Below are 12,489 nucleotides of genomic sequence, written 5' to 3'. Positions count from 1 at the left end.
CGCACCGCATCCGCACTTGCTTGCGGATGCTTGCGATTTTCACGCATCGTCATTCACTTCTATGGGGCCTGCGTTGCGTGGATTATCTCACCGCGACGCACAAAAAGGAGCATGCTGCGATTTTCACGCAACGCATAAGTGATGCGTGAAAATCACTGCTCATGTGAACAGCCCCATAGAAATGAATGGGTCGGTATTCAGTGCGGGTGCAATGCGTTCAACTCACGCATCGCATCCGCGCGGAATAGTCGCCTGTGTGAAAGGGGCCTTAGGTTTAAGGGCTCATGCACACAAACGTATTTTCTTTCTGTGTCCATTCCGTTTTTTTTTTGCGGACCGTATGCGAAACGATTCATTCCAATGGATCCGCAAAAAAAACGGAAGTTACTTTGTGTGCATACCATTTCCCTATGTCCGTATTTCCATTCTGCAAAAAAAATAGAACATGTCCTATTATTGTCCGCATTACGGACAAGGATAGTACTGTTCTATTAGGGGCCAGCTATTCCGTTCTGCAAAATACGGAATGCACACGGACGTCATCCGTATTTTTTGCGGACCGCAAAATACATACGGTCGTGAACATGAGCCCTAAGGATGAGACTAATTTATCAGAAAACCTGTGACATTTGATAAATGTGGTAAAAAGTACTCCAACACAGATTCCAGCAAAACTTACTTCAGATATCACCCTCATGATAAATTCCCCCCATGTGTGCCAACTTTTATGTTCTTAGGGTTGGGGCTCTTTCACACGAGTGGATGCAGTGCGGGTAATCCGCTGCGTGAAAGAGAGCCAAGCCCCGTTCCGGACAGCAGAGACATGGAGCAGTAACATGATTGATAATGCTCTGTGGCTCTCTGATCTTTTTACTACAAAATCACGGTGACAACTTTATCTCACATTCAGTGGCGTAGTGTGGGTTGCCAGCACCTGGGGCAAGCCATGTATTGCGCCCCCCCCCCCCCCCCCCAACTGTGACCACGCCCCCTTTTTTGCTGATAGTGCAGTAAATGTTACCTGCAGTCCTATGTAACACCACAGATAACACAGTGTTAGCTCTATGAGTACAGATAATGCAGTAGATGTCACCTGCAGTCCTATGTAACACCACAGATAACACAGTGTTAGCTCTCTGAGTACAGATAATGCAGTAGAGGTCACCTGCAGTCCTATGTAACACCACAGATAACACAGTGATAACTCTCTGAGTACAGATAATGCAGTAGATGTCACCTGCAGTCCTACGTAACACCACAGATAACACAGTGATAACTCTCTGAGTACAGATGGTGTAGTAGATGGGTGCGAGGCCCCCAGAATTCAGAACACATACAGTGTGACCTGAAGTCTGGGGCCGGACTGCGGCAGTGTGGGCCAAATTCTATATCCACCCCCCAAACCCTACTGTTAACAGATATGTGGATGGATATTTCATACATCGCTACAAAATATACAGTAGATACAGCACCACATACCTCATCCATCCAGTGACATCTCCTGTGATGTAGATTCTTTCCTCAGCATCTTCATTCGGAGATAAGACCGCCATGACACCTTCTTTTAGCCGTGTTTCATCTCTGCAGAGTTTCACAGAAAAAAAAAATAGATTCCTCATTTTACTATCGTCCTCCTCCTCCTGATGCCTCAACACTTTCATCCTGCTGCCCCCCAATACTGTGGTAGAGCCAGACAGATAGTTCCCCATAATATCATGCTCCCAAACTGTCCTCGATGGTAATAGCAATCCCTACACCAGTGTTTCTCAACTCCAGTCCTTAGGGACCACCTGCCGGTCATGTGTTCAGAATTTCCTTAGCATTGAGCAGGTGATATAATTAGTATCAATGCATCAGTACTTACCACAGGTATTCATTCTGTGGGATATTCTTACATCATGACCGGCAGGTGGGCCCTGCAGACTGGAGTTGAGGAGCACTGCCCCACAATACCTCCAATAGCATCCCTATTAATATGTGCTAAATAAAAATGCCTCAATAGGCCCCTAGTATAATTAAGGCCTCCTATAGTGCCCCCAGCAGTAACAAGGCCCCTCTGTTATTATTATGGCCCCTCTGTATTACTATCATTATTTATTATCATTATTATTATTATTATTATTATAATGGCCCCCTCTGTATTATAATTATAATGGCCCCCTCTTTATTAGCATTGTCATATACAATGGCCCACATTTTTTCTACATAATTGCCTCCTTGGTATGCTTCCTCTTTGTGGTATTGATAATGCCCCCCTCCTCCATAGTGCCCCGATTGCTGCCTGCCTTAGGGTAATTACATAAAATAAAATACTCACCTCTCTTCCTCACTCCATCTCTGCTTTTGGCCTGAGTTTGCGCATCCCGGCGCAGGCGGTCAAGAACACATCATTGTGGCCTCCTGCACCACGTCATCACATTTCACGAGACCTGGCGCAGAAGGTCACAGTGAGGTAACCGAGATCTCCTGCGCCGCTATACTGCCTCATAGGCTTCAGGCCTAGTGGCCTGAAGCCTATGAGGCAGAACAGAGGGGATGGGAGCCATAGGCTCCTATGGCCCTTATTTAAATGCCTGCTGCCGTAGCTCCCACGGTCCTGGCCACCAAAAAAGGCTAGGGCTTTTTCCAAAAGTGGGCAAGCACGACCACCATTGATGGATTGCAGGGTGGTTTCGTAACCATGGAAATTAGCAGTTTATAATGTGATGGAAAATGAAAGAAGCAATATGTACAATAACAATACATTAGTAAGTGGCTTGCTGTAGATAATACTATTTGCTGCGGTGAGACAACCCCTTTAAGTTACGTTCACATGCGGCAGATTGGGTGCAGAGATTTCTACCACTGAATAATGGAGTTTTTTCTGCAGAAGGAATGTCTGTCACTTGTGAACTTATCCTTAGTCCTCTTTCAAATGGTCAGTATTTAGTCAGTATTTTTCGGCAGTATTTTGTATGCCGAAATCAAGAGGGAAAAGAGAAAACATATAATGGAAAGGTTTGTGCCTCTTCTGTTTTTGGACCCACTCCTGGATTTGGCTTACAAACACTGATAAATACTGACCAAATACTGACCGTGTGTGAGGCTGGGTCCAGACCTGAGCGTTTTACAGCGCGTTCCTACGCGCTGTAAAACGCTCAACAGGCAAGAACCAATGATTCCCTATGGGAATGGTTCTCACCTGAGCTTTTTACAGCGCGTACGATCGCGCTGTAAAACGCCCGACGCCCCAAGAAGTACATGAGCTTCTTTGGGGCATCTTGTCGCGCGTTCCCGTACATAGACTTTAGCGGGAACGCGCGACAATGGGCGTTCGCTTGTCTCTGTATGCCCAATAATTGCAAACGCCCATACAATCGCGCATACAGAGCGCTCCATCGCGAACGCTCAGGTCTGAACCCAGCGTAAGTGTGTCCTGACCAGGTTCTGCTCACACAGCTGCTGGGCTTGTAACAATGTTCTGTTGTAGGCAATGACTTCAATAGTTAAAGGGGTTGTGCAGCAATATATATTGATGACCTATCATCCACATAGGTCATCAATATCAGATCGGTGGGGGTCCGACACCTGGGACCCCTGCCAATCCGATGTTTGAATAGGAGGCGGCTTCCTGTTCGTTACACTGCTGTCTTCTCAGAAGTTTTGGCAGCGCAGTGTAATGACAGGTACTTGCTCCATTCACTTGAATAGAGCAGGTATTTGCCATTACACTGCGACAACGCTGCAAAGAAAATGACACGTAGTATAATAGAAAGGAAGCAGCATGAGCACCACTTTCTATCTAAACAGCTGAATGGCGGGGTGCCGGGTGTCGGACTCCCGCTGATCACATATTGATCACCTATCATGATGGCAGGTCATCAATATATATTGCTGCACAACGCCTTTAAGGGTCAGTTATGAAATGGCTGCAGTTTTCATTCCTGTTGCACATATTAAACCAGTATCAGACTGGGCTGCCAAGGCCGTTTTATGAGGTTCAGCAGCAGCTGACGTATGTTATGTTCTGCAGCAGCTGAGATGTGTATCATAATGTTCTGCAGCAGCTGAGTTGTGTATGATGAAGTTCTGCAGAAGCTGAGGTGTTTATTCTGAGGTTCTGCAGCAGCTGAGGTGTGTATTCTGAGGTTCTGCAGAAGCTAAGGTGTGTATTATGAAGTTCTGGAGCAGCTGAGGTGTGTATTATGAAGTTCTGCAGCAGCTGAGGTGTGTATTATGAAGTTCTGCAGCAGCTGAGGTGTGTATTCTGAGGTTCTGCAGCAGCTGAGGTGTGTATTCTGAGGTTCTGCAGCAGCTGAGGTGTGTATTCTGAGGTTCTGCAGCAGCTGAGGTGTGTATTATGAAGTTCTGCAGCAGCTGAGGTGTGTATTCTGAGGTTCTGCAGCAGCTGAGGTGTGTATTAGGAAGTTCTAGAGCAGCTGAGGTTCTGATCAGCAGACACAGAAACATCAGTTGTGGCTGGATTCAGTATTTTTGTATTTTGTGTCTGCATCTTGTAAAATGTTTTAAAATTCATTTTTTAGTAAGTAAGGTTGTTTTTAATTATTTCTACAAAAGGGGCGCCATTTGCCTAATCTGCCTGGAGCACCAAAATACCTAGTCCTGGCCCTGTTCCTCTGCTAGCATGTATCTCACTGTGACCTGACTGGCCAGTCCGGACCTGACCTGATCAAGTAGCATCTCCAGTCCAGCGCTGTCAAGATCTGCCCCATGCCCTGACTGTGCTCTGCCACAGTGACAGCCAGCTACAGCAAACGGTAAGTCGGCACGGGAGGGGAGGGGGAGCAAACAGCAGCAGGCACAGTTTATGCGAGATATGGGCACACTATATAATACGCAGCAGCAGGCACAGTCCATGGGGAAAGGATTGCACACTATATAGAAGGCAGCGGGCACAGGTAATAAGGGTTAGGCGCCCACTTGTGGTCAGATTCCGGTATTTGGTTCCAGCGTAGCCAGGGCAGGTAGCAGGAGGGGCTAGGGGTGGGTAGTGGGAGGGGGCAGGGTATAGGGGTCCAATTCAGATTCTTCCAGTGGGGCCCAATGATTTCTATGCACACCCCTACATGCACCTCTAGATCTATGAATATAAATGTTTTTCTAGCTGCTGTTTAGAAAAGCTGGACATGCTGCAATCAGCTAAAGCTTCTTTATTTAAAAAAAGGGTTATTCTTTTAAAGTTAAACTGGCCACAGGCCTCCCGTGTGGTACAATTGCTAAGATGAAGCTGTTCCCGTACCCCACTTTGTCCATCATTAACTATTTACATCTTTTCAAACCTTGCAGACCTTTCTATAGAATGCTTGACTGACAAATCAATAGAAAAAACTGTGGGTGTAAAATAAAATCCACAAATCATTATGAACTCCTTTCTACATTACATACTCAAAACTCCAGATTTTAACTGACCTCCCACTCACTAGTTCTGAAGAGCGATGCAAGCCTAGGTGACAGCTGAATGTGATAAAAATCTTTAGCTATCATTCAGTGTACAATTCCTCGAACAGACGGTGCTAAAAACAAGCCTGGGTTGTATTCCCTTCACTGTGGAAATACAAGTGTCCTTTCTGTCCAGCTTTGGGCTCCAGCAACATTCCTGGCAGTAGTCCTGGCAGCCAATGCTTGCTCGCTGATGATACCTCTACACTCTGCAATCCATCAGCAAGCATTTTTTTTATCAAGTGAGCTGTAACTATGTCCTGACACTTAGAATACTTCTACCCTCAGCTTGGGTTGTTGTTTGGCGGTAGCCATGAAAATAAAATGATCATACAGTGCATATACACAATACATACAAGGCCGTCCATAACCTGTCCCTTCCCTATATCTCTGAGCTACTTTTCCGATACACCCCCATACGCACTCTCCGATCCTCACAAGACCCCCTTCTCTCCTCTTATCGCCTCTTCCCACAATCGCCTCCAAGATATCTCCCGTGCATCCCCCACACTCTGGAACTCGCTACCCCAACATATCAGACTCTCACCTACAGTGGAATCCATCAAAAGAAACCTAAAAACCCACCTCTTCAGACAAGCCTACAACCAGTGACCCTGCTGCCTCTATACCTCCATGACCAACTTCACCTGCACCTACTGTGTCCTTCTCCCATACCATGTAGATTGTAAGCCCTCACGGGCAGGGCCCTCTCTCCTTCTGTACCAGTTTGTAACCCGTCTTGTTTATGATTAGTGCAATTGTCTGTATTATGTATGTATACCTCTTCTTATATGTACAGCGCTATGGAATGAATGGCGCTATAATAATAAATAATAATAATGATAACTGCCATGTGCAGCATTGACAGACAGCAGCTAGATAGGCTGGGAATTACTCAAAAAGATCCTGGTAGGTTGTCACAGGTACCTGGACTCATGCTGATTGCAGTGCATCCCACAGCTTCTGGAGGTTGCGTGGGGAGGATCCATACAGCAAACACAGCCATTGAGGTGGTCCCAGAGATGCTCAATTGGGTTCAAATTTAGGGAAGTAGGGGACCAGAGTAGAACTTGGAAGTCTTGGTCACACTTTTCCAACCAATGTTGGACATTTCTAGCTGTGGGGCATGTCGCATTGTCTTGCTGGAGATCCCATCTGCCCCAAGGAAAACAATTAGCCTGTGTGGATGTAGTGTACATGATCTACAAGGATTGATGAGTGGGCCAGAGAATGCCACGAAAACCTTCACCAGACCATTATGCTGCCACTACCATCTTGTGTTCTTCCAGTAATGGTTGCGGGGTGTATGTATTCTGATGTTTCTTGCCTGAAACGTCAATGTCGATCCATTATATGAAGCAGAAAACGTGACTTATTGGAAAAGGCAACCCTTTGCCAATCAGTGGAGGTCCAATTCTGATACTGAACTGCAAACTGAAGCCTTTTTTGCCAATGGAACTTTGTTAGCGGAGGTGCATCTGTAGGCTTTGGTGCCCCATATGCAGTAGACACACATCTGGTAGCCCCCTGGTTCATTATAGCGGTGAGATGCTCTATTGTAGTGTGTTAGTCCGCCCTCGTGAACTTCGTAGCCAACTTTCACCTCTCAAATCAATGGCACATGGTGTCCGCCGTTTCCACGTTGCTTTTTCACAATGGTGCCATTTGTCCACTTATGATACACTTTGACACCAGCAGCATGAGAACAGTTTACACTGCGCAGTTTCAGAAAAGCTGCCACCCTTGGCTCAGAAGCCAATAATCGTCCCTGTTTTGCAACTCTGATAAATCGTCCCTTTTACCCATGACAGGAGTGATGGATATGTGTGCAGTACGCCAGTTAGCAGCCATATTAGCTGTTTCATTAAACTGACAGAGGCACTTAGAAGGCAGTTTTGATGGCCACCTAAACATTTGATGCACATTTCAATTTAGATGTGGTATTTGCTGTGAATCACCTGCAAGACTATGACAAAACTGCATTTTGCAATGAGCCTGCCACAAATGTGCACAGGACCAGCAGAAGGACCTGCTCAGATAGAGTCACATGACCATATGTATTCAGGTCCTTTTACTGTTGAAGAACCTGCACAGATAAGGTTATATAACCACATTTGTCCTGAATCAGAGGTCAGCGAAGGAGAGTGTGCCTCTAAGTGGTCTAGTGTATTTAGGGGGTTCTACTTTGTGTTTTATTGGTCTTGTCTGGGGTCTAAATTAATTTGTGTTGCTGTAAGGACTGGGACAGTAGTCCACTGTAGTCAGGAGAAGTCATCATGGTGGTTTGGGTCTCATCGAGAAGAAAAGAGAATGGCTATAATCAGAAAACACATAACCTATCCTTGCTTGTTCCTAGTAAATACATGTAATGCACAAAATAGAAAAAGTCTAGGCTAGTCAAAAACTGTCAGTACAGCCTAGGCCTAAAAGACAACTGGGTGTTTCTGTTGCCCTTGTCAACACGATGTGTCACTACACAGCTTGATCAACGATGGTTATAAACTGTTAGGGCTCATGCACACGACCATAGCCTGTTTTCTGGTCAGCCAATTGCGGATACACAAGACATGGATATCGGTCGAGAGCCTGCAGACATTTTTTTTTCACTCCTTCCCAAATGTCCTATCCTTGTCAGCAAAACAGACATATTATATTTTTTTTGTGGGGCCGGGGAACGGACATACGGAGTGTACAGCCCTTTGACCTGTGGAATGGTAACAGACAGTTGTCAATGGAAGCACAGAAAGGTGTTGTTAACTATACACAGTTTTTCAGGATGGCGGTAGTAAACAAGTTTATTAAAAAATCAATTCCATTTGATTTCATGGTATGCTCTTTCATGTATGTATAATTTATGGATTAATAATATAATCATATATGTGACAACTTTATTCTGTGGGTCAGTGTAATTACAAAGATACTAAATTTATATAGTTATGTTTTTTTTTTACTTAGCACATTAAAACAATTATTTGATATTCACTAGAGATGACGAAGTGTTCAAAAATGCCTTTCAATGGGCATTAATTCCGGATCCGGCCTTGCGGCAAGTGTTCAGGATTTTTGGACGGAGCAAAAAGCGCAGCATGCTGCGGTATTTTCTCCGGCCAAAAAACGTTCTGAAGACATCCTGATGCATCCTGAACGGATTTCTCTCCATTCAGAATGCATTGGGATAATCCTGACGACGGAACTCTATGCCGGAAAAGAAATACGCAAGCGGGAAAGAGCCCTAAGTCCAGATCCCTGCCTAAATATTAATAAATAAAAATAAATAAAGGGTGAATACTGGGGAGCCACCAGGATAACGTCCCCAGCAGGGACATACATAGAAATCATTGGGCCCCATTGCAAGAATCTAAATTTGGCCCCCATGCAATATTCATAGCCCCTCCCACTACCCTTTCCTGGCTACTCCCTTTGCTCCATGAACTGTGCTTGCTGCTGCGTGTTATATAGTGTGCCATCAAGGCCAGACTGGGATTACAAAACATCCCTGGTACACAAACCCCACAAGCCACATATAATACAATAATAATGCGCAATAGACACTGTAGTGGTGAATTTCTTTTTACTTGGTCCTGCCCCTATGTAAACCATTAATACAAGAAGGAAAATAAAAGTGGTTAGGGACATACGTTACCCTCCTTAACAGCAACACATACACAGGTCCTATAGCTTTCTGAGCCTCTGGACTGCACTGATGACGGGGACTCTAGAAGGGAGCCTGTATTAAATGTAATTAGGATGTGGAACCTTTAGTCCACTGTAGGCCCCCTCCCTCAGGGGCCCCATAGCAGCTACATGGTCTGCCTCCATTGGAGGTATGCCACTGGTCCCAAAGTCAAACTGGTTGGATGACACAGTGGTTCCACACCCACTTCTGTTAAAATAGTGTGTGATATGTAAAACTCTTTTGCATTTTAGATTATATTACATTTAAAAAACACACATTAAAGGGGCATTCCCATCGCAGACGATGGGGGCATATCGCGGGTCCCTTAAAATTACTTTAATTGGTAGTGGGGCATTCCAATTTTCAGCAGAATGTGGCAGGGAGAGGGGTGAGTGGTTGCCAAACTAAATCTTTCCCCCAAGAACAGCCTAGCTATGCCTTTGGAACATGCAGAACATAAAACTTTTCAAAACACTATATTTTCTTATGACATTGTGTTGACAAACGTTAAGTTTCCTACACGTACCATTATGAGAACAAGCTGCGTATATACTGGATATTAATTTTTCATTCTCCTTTTGGTTATTAGAAGCCCTATAAACAGCCTTTGGTTACTTGGATCCAGGCCATACCATATGGTATCATAGGATGTGCCAAGTAGAGCAAACATGGAAAACACTTCTTAAAGCATACCTACACATTTAGATGACTTTTCAGAATAAACTGCTATATGCATACACATAGGACAACATATGATCATTATATTAGTTGTATCTGACATTTTTAGGATACATTTATTCTTCTCAGGTGTCTCTGAGCTAGTAGATGGAGACTAGCTGTAATGATGTCTGCATACAGAGTACACACAGAGACAGGATATTCTACTCTGTAACTGTCACTCAATCAGAATCACTCAGAAGCACTATAAGTCATTATAGAGAAGTAATGAGCAGTATAGATGTGAACAAAGCACTTGGGATAAGATATAACACTTTCACACGAGCGAGTATTCCGCGGGGGTGCAATGCGTGAATCCTGACCCATTCATTTCAATAGGGCTGTGTACATGAGTGCTGTTTTTCACACATCACTTGTGCATTGCATGGAAATCGCAGCATGTTCTATATTCTGCGATTTTCACGAATACGCTGGCCCCATAGAAGTAAATGGGCCTGCATGAAAATCGCATTGCATCCGGATGCCATGCATTGCGTTTTTAACACAAGCAACTTAGCAACACAGAATGGATTTTAGACAGGAAGTTGAGTTGCTCAGCGTCTGGCTCCAGGCAGCACATGAGGCAGGAGTTTGCTGCACAGTTTTCCAGCCCTTGCGGACCTTTATCAGCCATGCCGAAGACACCACGGGCTATGGATGTTGAGAGGCTCATTGTGCTTGTGCAGGAAAGGCCCTGCATTTGGGATACGTGGAATGGGGACTACCACGGCCATTATAAAAAAAAAGATGTGGCCTGGGTGGAGATAGCCCAGGAGCTATTTGCCACCATCTGGGAGAAAACCAAAGGGCAAAGTCGCCAGAATTTGGTTAAGTAGCCAATGTATATACACGTGTGATCTTTGCTGTCCTCCCTAGCATAGCACATGTCATAGGTTATCCTCCCTTGTATAGCACATGTGATAGTTTATCCTGCATAGCATAGCACATGTGATACGTTATCCCCCATAGCATAGCACATGTGATAGTTTATCCTCCATAGCATAGCACATGTGATACGTTATCCCCCATAGCATAGCACATGTGATAGTTTATCCTCCATAGCATAGCACATGTGATACGTTATCCCCCATAGCATAGCACATGTGATAGTTTATCCTCCATAGCATAGCACATGTGATACGTTATCCCCCATAGCATAGCACATGTGATAGTTTATCCTCCATAGCATAGCACATGTGATAGTTTATTCTCCATAGCATAGCACATGTAATACATTATAATCTGTTGGATTGTATATTTAGGTACATTTTTTTTTTTTATTACAAGTTGATGAGGTAAAGAATCGTTGGCAGAGATGCAGGGACCAGTTCCACAAAGAGATGCACCACCAGGGACGGAGTGGTTCCGGGCCGCCAAAGAAAAGGCCATGTTCCTCCGCTGAGGTCATGGAGCTGTGTCCGTAAGTTAATTGACCACTATACATATGGATGTAGTAGAGTTAACACACATGCTTTATGAGACGTGTTATCTAAACTAAATGCGTTAAGCTAAATCCTTCAACTGCTTTTCAATGGCTTTTGTCTCAAGATAACGCGATGAGTTAAGAAATTTTAGTTAAGAGCTTGAGTGCTAACCATTGTACATCTGTACTATACATGGTTATCCATACACACTGTATGTAGACTATTTAGGTTATGTTATGTTCATGTTGAAAAGGCATATTTACCACCAGCGACCATTCAAATTCCTCCTTTCATGAGCAAAAGTAGGTGACCAACATGACAAGTGGAGTAGGATTTTTTTCTATGGGCAGCTATGACACTTCTAATTTCCCCAATGTACCTAAATTATCCCATATGTAATATGTTGGTTATTTTCATATAGTACTATGTGCAAAAAGTAATTTGATGATTATAGTAATATGTGACGTTATTAGTTATAAAACAAAATACTGTTTATCTAGTAATATACCATTTTTTTTCTATTTTTCAAGAACGGAGGACAACCTAGAGGATGAAGGGGATGAGTCTGCTCCGCTGCTCTCCAGTGCCTGTGAGGAAGACACTCCCTCTGGGGCAGCGCAGGTGGAGAGTGCCCCAGGACCAAGCACGGCACCTTCCAGGCCACCAGCTGTTTCTGGAGGCGATTCCGCCCCCCTCCTTTGGTTCTACCCAGCCGGCCATCCCTCCTGCCGAATCTCTCATCAACACCCAGGTACTTTATTATTTATCGAGAGCCCGGCAGGAGGATGCGTTTGACTTGTATGCCCATAGTCTGGCCTCTTATTTGCGGTGGCTGCCTCCAGAACGAGTCCTGAGAACCAAATCGTCTCTTGGAATCGTTCTGGATGCAGCCAATCCCCCCAACGATCCTATAGAAATCTTTGGAGCCCTGGAAAATTGGCGCCTCCATGGGAACATGTTTGGCCCCCAGCCAATTCCAATTTCCCAGGGCTCACACCCTCTACCACCACCTCCTCCACAATTCCACCCTCCAAGGGGTCATTATGGGCCACCTACTCTGCCATATGGCCCACATTATCATGTGGAGTCTACATATTGGCATGCTGTCCCCACCTCCTCACAAGCTGCCCCATCACAGTACTTGGGCCCCCCTTCCCAACCAGCCTACCCTGGCCCGCAGTTTCCAGCCCCAACCTCGCCATCTGGGTGTTAAACCAATTGGTAAATTTTTTG

At 44.8% G+C, this 12,489-nt stretch overlaps 1 long non-coding RNA gene across 1 annotated transcript; it reads left to right on the top strand.

The window, feature by feature from the left end:
• The first annotated feature begins 4,593 nt into the window (after positions 1-4,593).
• Positions 4,594-12,267, top strand: LOC122939692. The gene is made up of 3 exons (XR_006390139.1): positions 4,594-4,757; positions 11,120-11,252; positions 11,787-12,267. It is a non-coding gene; the product is annotated as an uncharacterized LOC122939692 (long non-coding RNA).
• The last annotated feature ends 222 nt before the right edge of the window (positions 12,268-12,489 follow it).

This window comes from Bufo gargarizans, chromosome 5, assembly GCF_014858855.1.
Source record: "Bufo gargarizans isolate SCDJY-AF-19 chromosome 5, ASM1485885v1, whole genome shotgun sequence".
Taxonomy (NCBI): Eukaryota; Metazoa; Chordata; class Amphibia; order Anura; family Bufonidae; genus Bufo; species Bufo gargarizans.
Note: the sequence above shows the minus strand (reverse complement) of the source record. Positions and strands in the feature narration are given on the sequence as shown.